The sequence below is a fragment of the Echinops telfairi genome, unplaced genomic scaffold (assembly GCF_000313985.2).
Source record: "Echinops telfairi isolate 266 unplaced genomic scaffold, ASM31398v2 ScPeMD7_8;HRSCAF=38, whole genome shotgun sequence".
NCBI lineage: Eukaryota > Metazoa > Chordata > Mammalia > Afrosoricida > Tenrecidae > Echinops > Echinops telfairi.
The window spans coordinates 4,508,839-4,517,992 of NW_022103905.1; positions in this window are offsets into that span (position 1 = coordinate 4,508,839).

Consider the following 9,154-nt stretch of genomic DNA (forward strand, 5'->3'; position numbering starts at 1 on the left):
AAAAAAGAAAACTTAAGTAGCTGGGCATTCTTGCACTGAGAAGGGAGCTGCTTGGGTTGCCATCAGAGGACATCTCCCCAGTTTTTTAAGGGCTATCATTTCAAGTAACAACAAAAACAGAATCACCTCAGATTGTCCACATATTTGGAGCAAATGAGGTGATTGAGGAATTGGAATTTTTCATTAAGACATGGAATAGTGAAAGTTTCAGTTTTCTGGGATACTAAATGTCTCAGGTGGGATATTAAAAAGAATGGTAGAGAGAGCCTGATAGAGAGGAGATTTTTTTTAATGTATTTCTGAGAATAAAGAACTTTTACAACAATTGTTTTATTGGGAGCTCACAGAGCTCTTATCACAATCCATCCATCCATCCAGTGTGTCAGGCACATTGTACATTTGTTGCCATCATCATTTTCTTTCTTCTTGAGCCCTTGGTATCAGCTCATTTTTCCCACCCTCCCTCCTTTACAAACACTTGATAATTTATAAATTGTTATTATTTTTTCATGTCTTACACTGACCAATGTCTCCCTTCACCTACTTTTCTGTTGTCCATCCCCCAGGGAGAGTTTATATGTAAATCATTGTGATCAGTTCCCCCTTTCTCCCCCCCACCTTCCCCTTCCCCTCCTGGTATTGCTACTCTCATTTGTCCTGAAGGGTTTATCTGTCATGGTTTCCCTGTTTCCAGCTCTTATCTGTACCCGTGTACATGCTCTGGTCTAGCCAGATTTGTAAGGTAGTATTGGGATCATGATAGTGGGGCTGGGGGTGGGAGGAAGCAATGAAGAACTAGAGGAAAACTGTATGTTTTATTGGTGCTATCCTGCACTCTGACTGACTCACCTCTTCCTTGTGACCCTTCTGTAAGGGGATGTCCAGTTGTCTACAGATGGGCTTTGGGTCTCCACACTGCATACCCCCTCATTCACAATGATATGATTTTTTCTTATGGATCTTTGATGCTTGATACCTGATCCCATCGGCACCTCATGATCACACAGGTTGGTGTGCTTCTTCAATGTGGGCTTCGTTGCTTCTCAACCAGATGGCCGCTTGTTGTTCTTCAAGCCTTTAAGGCCCCAGGGACTGTATCTTTTGATAGCCAGGCACCATCAGCTTCCTTCATCACATTTGCTTATGTACCCATTTTGTCTTCAGTGATCATGTTGGGAAGGTGAGCACCAGGGAATGCCAGGTTCTTAGAACAAACTGTTCTTGCATTGAGGGAATACTTGAGTAGAGGTCCATTGTCTGTCTGGTACCTTGATACTTGAGATAAAAATATATGTAGTACATAGATCTATTTCCCTACCATTATATATAAATATATTTATATATGTACATGCCTGTATTTAGACCTCTATAAATGTCCTTTGCATCCTAATTCTTTTCTCTATTTCCTTTTACTTTCCTCTTACTCCACTATCATGTTCAGCCTTCATTCAGGTTTCAGTAATTCCTCTTGGTTACATTTTTGTTGTTGTTTTCATTTTCTTTTGTTGTTCTGTTTTGCTCTGTCTTGTTTTTGTGCTTATTATTGTCTCTGCATGCCTATCTGGATAAGGTAGGCGAGACAAACAATCTATGGGAGAGAACAGTGGAGCTGATGGTTCGGGGGGACATGCGGAGGGGGGGGTGCAGAAGGAAGTGGGTGTTAAAAAACCCAGGGATAAGGGAACAACAAGTCATCTAAAATTGATGGCGAGGAGGGTTTAGGATGCCTGGTAGTGCTTGATCAAGGGAACACAGAACTTTATCATTTTGTTAAATCATAAAGAAGTTTTGCGTTTCAGTTTGGATATTTTATTAGCATATCATAAGGACAATATGCTGAGCATTGTTGAACTCATGCTTTGTTGTTAGGTGCTATCACGGCAGTTCTGACTCATGGCAACCCTATATACAATAAACAATAAGACACAACAAAACCTTGCCAAGTCCTGATCCATCCTCACAATCATTGCTATGTTCGACTCCATTTTTGCAGCCCCTGTATCAATCCACCTTGTGAAAGATCTTCCTCTTTTTCTGAGCATATTTGAAAGTTCTAACAGGTGAGAGCATTTGCCCAAATACCCTTGACCGAAGGATCTCGCAGGGAACGTCCTCCTCTTTAACCAAGAGTGCAGCTTTGGCTGGGAAGCTTGGATCCAGGAAGGAGGAAGGGGACACTGCCTAGCCAGCCACATCAGCAGAATCAACCCTGGAGATCAGTGGGTGACTGATGTCAGAGACAGATCAGCCCCACATCCAAGATCTTCCTGTTTTTGATTACCCGCTACTGTACCAAGCATTATGTCCATCTCTTGATAACATTTTCAAAGTATGTGAGATGCAGTCTTGTCATACATCTAAGGAGCATTCCAACTGTACATCTTCCTAGGTGAATTTGTTTGTTTTGTGTTTTTAACTCATGTGGTTTTTAGGTGCCACCGAGTTGGTTCTAACCTATAGCAACCCTACGTACAACAGAACAACACACTATGTGGTCCTGGGCCATCCTCCCAATTGTACCTCTGCCTGAGCCCCATGCTGCAGCCACCAGTTCAATCCATCTCCTGGAGGGTCTTCTTCTTCACTCGCCTCCATTTACCAAGCACGACATCCTTCTCCAGGGACTAATCTCTTCTGACAAGATGTATCAAAATAGGTAAGATGAAGTCTTGCTATCGTCGCCTCTAAGGAGCACTCTGGCTACACTTTTTCCAAGACAGATCTATCTGCCCTTTGAGCGGTCCGTGGTAGTTTCATGTTGTATGTATTGGTCACTTTAGTTTTGTTCCTTCATTACCTTTCAATTTTGTCATAAATTGTTGTTGCATTTTGTTAACACTTTCCCCCACATATATTGATGTTATATTTTCTTGTTAGCCTTTTGATATGATAAATTATCTTTTTTGATAGAACATGTTGACCTAGGCTTGCATGTACAGCATAAATATCATCTGGTCAAGTATATAATTCACTTCATCCACTGTTGCATTTTTAAATATTTTATGAAAGATTTTTGCATACATGTTTCTGTGAGATAGAGTTTGTAAGCTTTCTTTCTAGCAATGTAATTGTTTAGCAACATAATTTTAATCCTCGGGTAATGCTGGACTCAAAGAATGGGTTAGGAAGTATTTCCTTTCTCTATTTTGTTGTTTGTTCATATGTGCTAAAAGATTAAAAAAGATTGATGTCATTTTTTTCTTAATATTTTTATAGAAGTCACAGCTGAACTCATCTGGACCTGCTGCTCTCCAGTCGGAAGGCTGTTATTCCCTTTCCATGTGTGGCCCATAGTCAATATTAATTATGAGTTAGTTCAAAAATAGGTGAGACTGTTTTTCGATATGGTTATGAGTTAAACTGCTAACTGCAAGGCATTTGATAACACCTGCTCCCATACAGATTTACAGTCTTGGAAATCCACAATGGCTACTTGTGTCCTATAGAATCACTATGAGTCAGAGTCAGCCTTATCACAGCAAGTCTGAGTTTGAGTATAATGGCTTAGGCAAATGACTATGAGAGTCTGAATGAAAACTATGACAGGTATTTGAAATATATAAACAGGATACAATTCTGCAGATAATTATGAATAAACATTGATACATTTATAATCTTGTTACATGTGAGAATAAAGAAAAGAAGAGGAATTGAGGATGCTTTTTATGTAAATCACACTTTTTGGCTATAAGAGGATGTAAAAGGATGATTTACATAAATGTAGACTTTGGGACAACCAATAGAAAGGCCTAAAAAGGGAACAATTCCACATGGGAGGTGTGCACCTTTTAGAGCAATCAGTGAAAGGAGATCAAAAGGGCTACATTTGCCCCAGAGTAAAGGTCAGGAAGCAAGGAGGGATGGGGAAGGAGAAGTGGAAGTGCTGTGCACAGAAGGAAGCGAGAAGAGTGGCATTACATTGTGAAGGTGCCCTCAATGCCAGGAAACAAAATACGTATGATTGGCGTAGTGGAGAACTGATGTGTGCTACAAACTGTCACGCAATTCACCATAAGAAGCAATTCACATACATAGACGTCCACACTGGGCTTAGGAGGTCATTGCTATGATGTACACTGTGTATCAGATACTTTTAGGAGCCCTGGTGGCATCGTGGTGACAAGTGGGGTTGTTAAACACAAGGGGTACAGTTTGACACCACCAGCTTCTCCTCGGGAGCCAGACACGGCTTTCTGTGCCTCCAAAGAGTCACAGTCTCAGAAGCCCCCCCCCCCCCGCCCCCCGAGGTGGTTCTAGCTTGTCCTATACAGTTGCTCCAAGTCAGCATCCATTCAGTGGTAGTGAGTTTTATGGGGGCTTATTTTAGTATTAGATACTTTTGATTTAAGTCACAATTATATTTACTTAAATGTTTCTTTACCTTGTGGTTTTGTTGTTAGATTATTTACATTTTAAGAATTTACATTGTGGTTTTAGCAAGCATAGAGTTATATGAGTATGTAATTCAATACCTAAATTATTTTCAGTCACTTGACTTTTGTTTCTTCCTTAAGGAAAGCTAACAGTCTCCGGATACTTTTGATACTACCTATGGCATCCTTGCAGGAGAAAGATGGGGCTTTCTGTTCCATAAAGAGTTAGTCTCAGCAGATTACCAAGCAGGTCTACCCTGTCCTTCAGGGCCACTCTGAGTCAGAATCCACTTCATGGCAGTGTGATGAAGCCCTCCCTTGTGGTGTAGTGGCTTACACGTTGGGCTACTAATCACAGAGTCAGCAGTTCAAAACCACACCATGGGAGAAAGAGGAGGCTTTGGACTCCTGTAAAGATGAAGTCTAAGAAATCCACAGGAGCAGCGCCTCTCTCCCTGTACGCTCACCATGAACGGGAATCAACTGGCTGTCCGTGAGCTCATGATAAAAACCAACCAACAAACAAACAAGACCACTTAGGCAAAAATGATTCTTGTGCTGCACACATCCTCTTTGATGTTTTATCTCCTGTTTTGTTTTTCTCTTTATTCAAGCCTATGTCAGTTGCTATGATTCCTATAGAAAATCAGCAATACTTCGTGGGTCTTTCCTCGATAGTTTGTCAAAGAGAATGCTCTAATTTGCCTCTTCTTCCTAATTTTAGCAGCAATGCAATGCAGATTATATTCTTTTACGTGTATCTCATATTTCCAAATAGCTTTACTTGTGTGTTTACTTCATGTCCAAGCAATAAAAGTAACAAAACCAGTTGAATGACTTCTGATCCTTGCTCTATAAAGCACAAAGTATTTTTCTATCAGTAGGAAACAGTGGATTACATAATGACAACCATCATTCAATCACCTTGTCATATGAACATAGGACTAAAATATAATACAGTTATGTTCCTAAGCTCTTTGTTCTTGGCATTTTGAAATTTGCCACAGGCCTCTTACCTAATTTTCACTTTTCTTAACTATAGTAGTACAGTTAAAATGTTACACATTTTTATAACATGTTTCAAAATTATTATAGCTCATTTCTTCATGACATAAATTGGCTTGTTTGATTTCATCACATTCTATGTCATTTCTGGTCTATGTCAATATGTTTATGGCTATATTTAGAAACAGTCTTTTCAGACAATCTTTGTTCATACAGCTAGACTTCTTATCTCCTTGTGAGCTTGTTTATAGGCTTCTGCTTTCAGGATGATGTGCCCTTACTTTTTGCATCCTGCCTTGTCCACCCCGTCCACCTACCCCCACACACAATGCTTATATTTAATACCATTTTGATGTTCTTAAACAAAACTGTGGAACACTTTCCATTTATCTGTGCTTTTCCTAACTGCTCATAAGGTTAGCTACACATTACTCAAGCAAGCTCAAAACACATCCTTGTGCAAATGGTTTATGCTCAACTATTAATTGAAAGCTTGGCAGTTTGAAGCCAGCTAATAAGTCCACAGAAGAAAGGCTTTGTAATGAAACCTTTTGAAGGTCACTTTTCTGTAATAAATGGGAAATCAACCCAACCGCAATAACTTTGATTGGCTTTATCACTTCTGACATTGCTGACTTGAAGAGAAATACAACTCTTTTGATTGAGCAGGAATGATGGAATAGAGAGCCGTCTACTGAGGTCCCTGAGGCCACAGTTAATGAACTAGGTCATTGACTGGGTGTACCTCCAGGCTAGTGCAGTAGAGAAATATTGATCTTTGCATGTCTATGCCCATTGCACCGACCATGGTATAGTACACACATGTTTACATAGTGTGTTAGATCTTCTTAGTTGAACTGAAACTTTAAAACTGTGACCAATAGAAAAAAAGAGTAAATGGCATAATTACTAGATAGCATTTTATTTTTCATAAGAGAAAAAAGTTTAGCTTTTTGTACATGCATTTCCTTTATTTTTGCTTATAGTTGAGCATATATTTTGAAAAGCTTAGGAAATCTAAATATGTCTTTCCAAATAGTGATGGAAGAACAGGATAACTTTTATGAATTCCAATAGTATACGAAGCATTAATTATATAATAAAACGTTGTACTAATACGAAGCCACCAAGGACATTTTTATAGAATGATTTAGTAAAAAGAAAACCCCAAACTCTAAACAGACTTCTTTCTCGCTCTATTTCTCTGCTCGTGGAAAGGCCCTCGTTCAACTTTGCATTTAAGACAATGCCAATCCATCAGTTAGGACCATAAAACCATCATGTAAGTACCATGTAATGCAGAACTCAGGTTTTAAACTGCTGAGATACAGAGCTGCCCAACAAGATGATATAGGAGAGGCCAAAGTGTTGTCACTTCCCAAATGTTGACCTTTTTACAGCTTCACTACTTTGCTGTTGCCCTAATTCATTGCTGTCTTTTGATGTGAGGAATAAAGGTAACTCTGAGTGCGAATTTTACCATCAAATGTAGCACAGCCCAACCTTTAAGAACTTGGGGCACAGCACCTTGTGTGATTATCCTCCCTCTGATGTTTACTATGGTCAAGTTTCTTGATATTATTTCTAAAAATGATTAGGCTACAAGAAGCCTTCTTAGAACTTCAAGAGAATTTGAAAAACAACAACAACATGTATTCAGTTCCAAAGACAGATCCTGATGTTCATTAAGTAGTAGCAATTAATATTATTATCTAAGAAGGGACATACACTAATTACCAAGCGCTAATTCCTTTGATAGAATGGACTTTTTTTCCCAGCAAAATTCTGTGAGGATGGAGCAGAGAACACACAGAGAGAGAGGGGGTGGTGGTAATTAACTTGAAAACCAAAGGCTGTTGACAGAATGTAGGCTTAATGCAGACTCCATTATAACTACTTTGAATATAGGTTGGTCATTATTCTTATCGATGTTTTTCAAAATTACATACGTTTTAGGCCCCACTATGCCTGGGTAGTCTTCTTTCTAGTTGAGCAACATAGCTCATAATTTAATGTCTGCATGGACCCTGTGCGCATCTTGACACCAGGCAGACTTTTATTCACCCGGTCTTGTGGAGGGGCATGTTCTCAATTCTCAAGCAGGCCGGTGCTCATGCTGCACGTCTCCCCAGGGTCCCAGTAGGAGGACCAAGGACCTCAAGCATTTTGAGTGGAGATAACAGCAAACATGGAAAGTCAGGTACGTCTGCTCCCATTAAGATTCTAGCTGGAAACCCCTGTGGCAATATTTCTATTCTATAGCCCATCAAATGGAGTGGCTATGAGTTGAAATCATAGCACCTAACAACAACGCTACTTTACAGGACACTTGGGAAGGAAAAAAGAAACAACAACAACAACAACAACCTTTCCAGTGGCTGAAAAGCCAGGCGCATTAGTGAGACAGGGAATTTCTCTGCAAAGAATATTTCAGGACCTCCCCTCCCACACTCATTCAAATCATCAGCCTTTGAAATGATAGTCAAATATCATCAACCATTTGCATTCCAGAGACATCAGAGAATGTCAACTCCATCCCAGAATGAAAAACCAATTTGGTAAAAGACAGAGTGGAGAAATAGATGCCTCAGGGAGGGGAGGGAGAATGAAAGATACATAATGTAGATCCAGTAATTTACCACAATAGCAAGTGTCCCCCTTAGCAAGGAGAGTGAAGTTTATTGATTTCATATTAGTTGATGCTAAGAACAATAATTAAGAATGAGAGGAAAACATCCGGTTCCCTGAAGGAGATTCTAAATAGGGCTTTTCACATTTCCAGCCCTCCAATGAGGATGGGTAATGATCTCTCATGTTTCATTCTCAGAGTGTCATGTAAACAACCAGGAGAGAAGCCTGCCCGAGTTGCAGCCAATCGCATCCTATTTTTGTTGCTGCTGTTGTCGTTGCAAAGATGATAGTGATGTGTGAAAGGCATAGGAGTCTTTCAGAGGTAGGAAGACCAACCTTCCCCAGGGCTTCCCCTGGGCTGGCATCGTTGGCAATGCTACTGCTCCCAGAATAACTCATAGATGACTTGCACAGCGTCCAGGACCAACCCCAGCAGCCTCTGTTAGGACCCTGTGTGCCTGGGGCTGTCCCCAAAGCATGGAGAGATCTCTGTGGGAACCACAAGTGAAAAAGAGACTATCTGACTTGGACCTGCATTTACTGCAAACAAAAGGATGGGACATTCAATGATGAAGCCCTTGAGAAAACATCCTCATCATTCTCATTTAACACCAGACCAGCTGGGCAGGTAAATCAGTATGTGAACTGCACCCATGCTAACAGAATATTTGAAGGGAATGAGGGAAAAAATAGGTGAGTTTCTATTCATGAATTCTTTCCTTCCTACACACATACACAAATTCTGAATTTACTATAATTAGTTTTGTTCTCTACAGAAAGCTTCATTTATTGGGGAAGCCATTAGACAAGTGAAATACAAATTACAAGTGACATTGATATGATCATAATCACTCCTTCCTGGCTGCCTGAGATATTTTTCTGAGAGGATCCTATATTTCTACAGATGGTAGGGGGGATTGGGGGGAGAAAAGAAAAGAAAAAAATGAGGCCTTCGGAACACACCATTATTCCTGTGAGGCCCTCCGTTCATTAGTTGAAGCAGCCAAGTCTTCACGAGCTGCAACTGATCAGCAAATGGCAAATGAGCAAGAGTGTAAATTCCCAGCAAACCAAATCATTAACATTTGCTGCCTACATCCTGGAAACACAGTAAATCAAATGTGTCATCATTTATCAAGACAAAA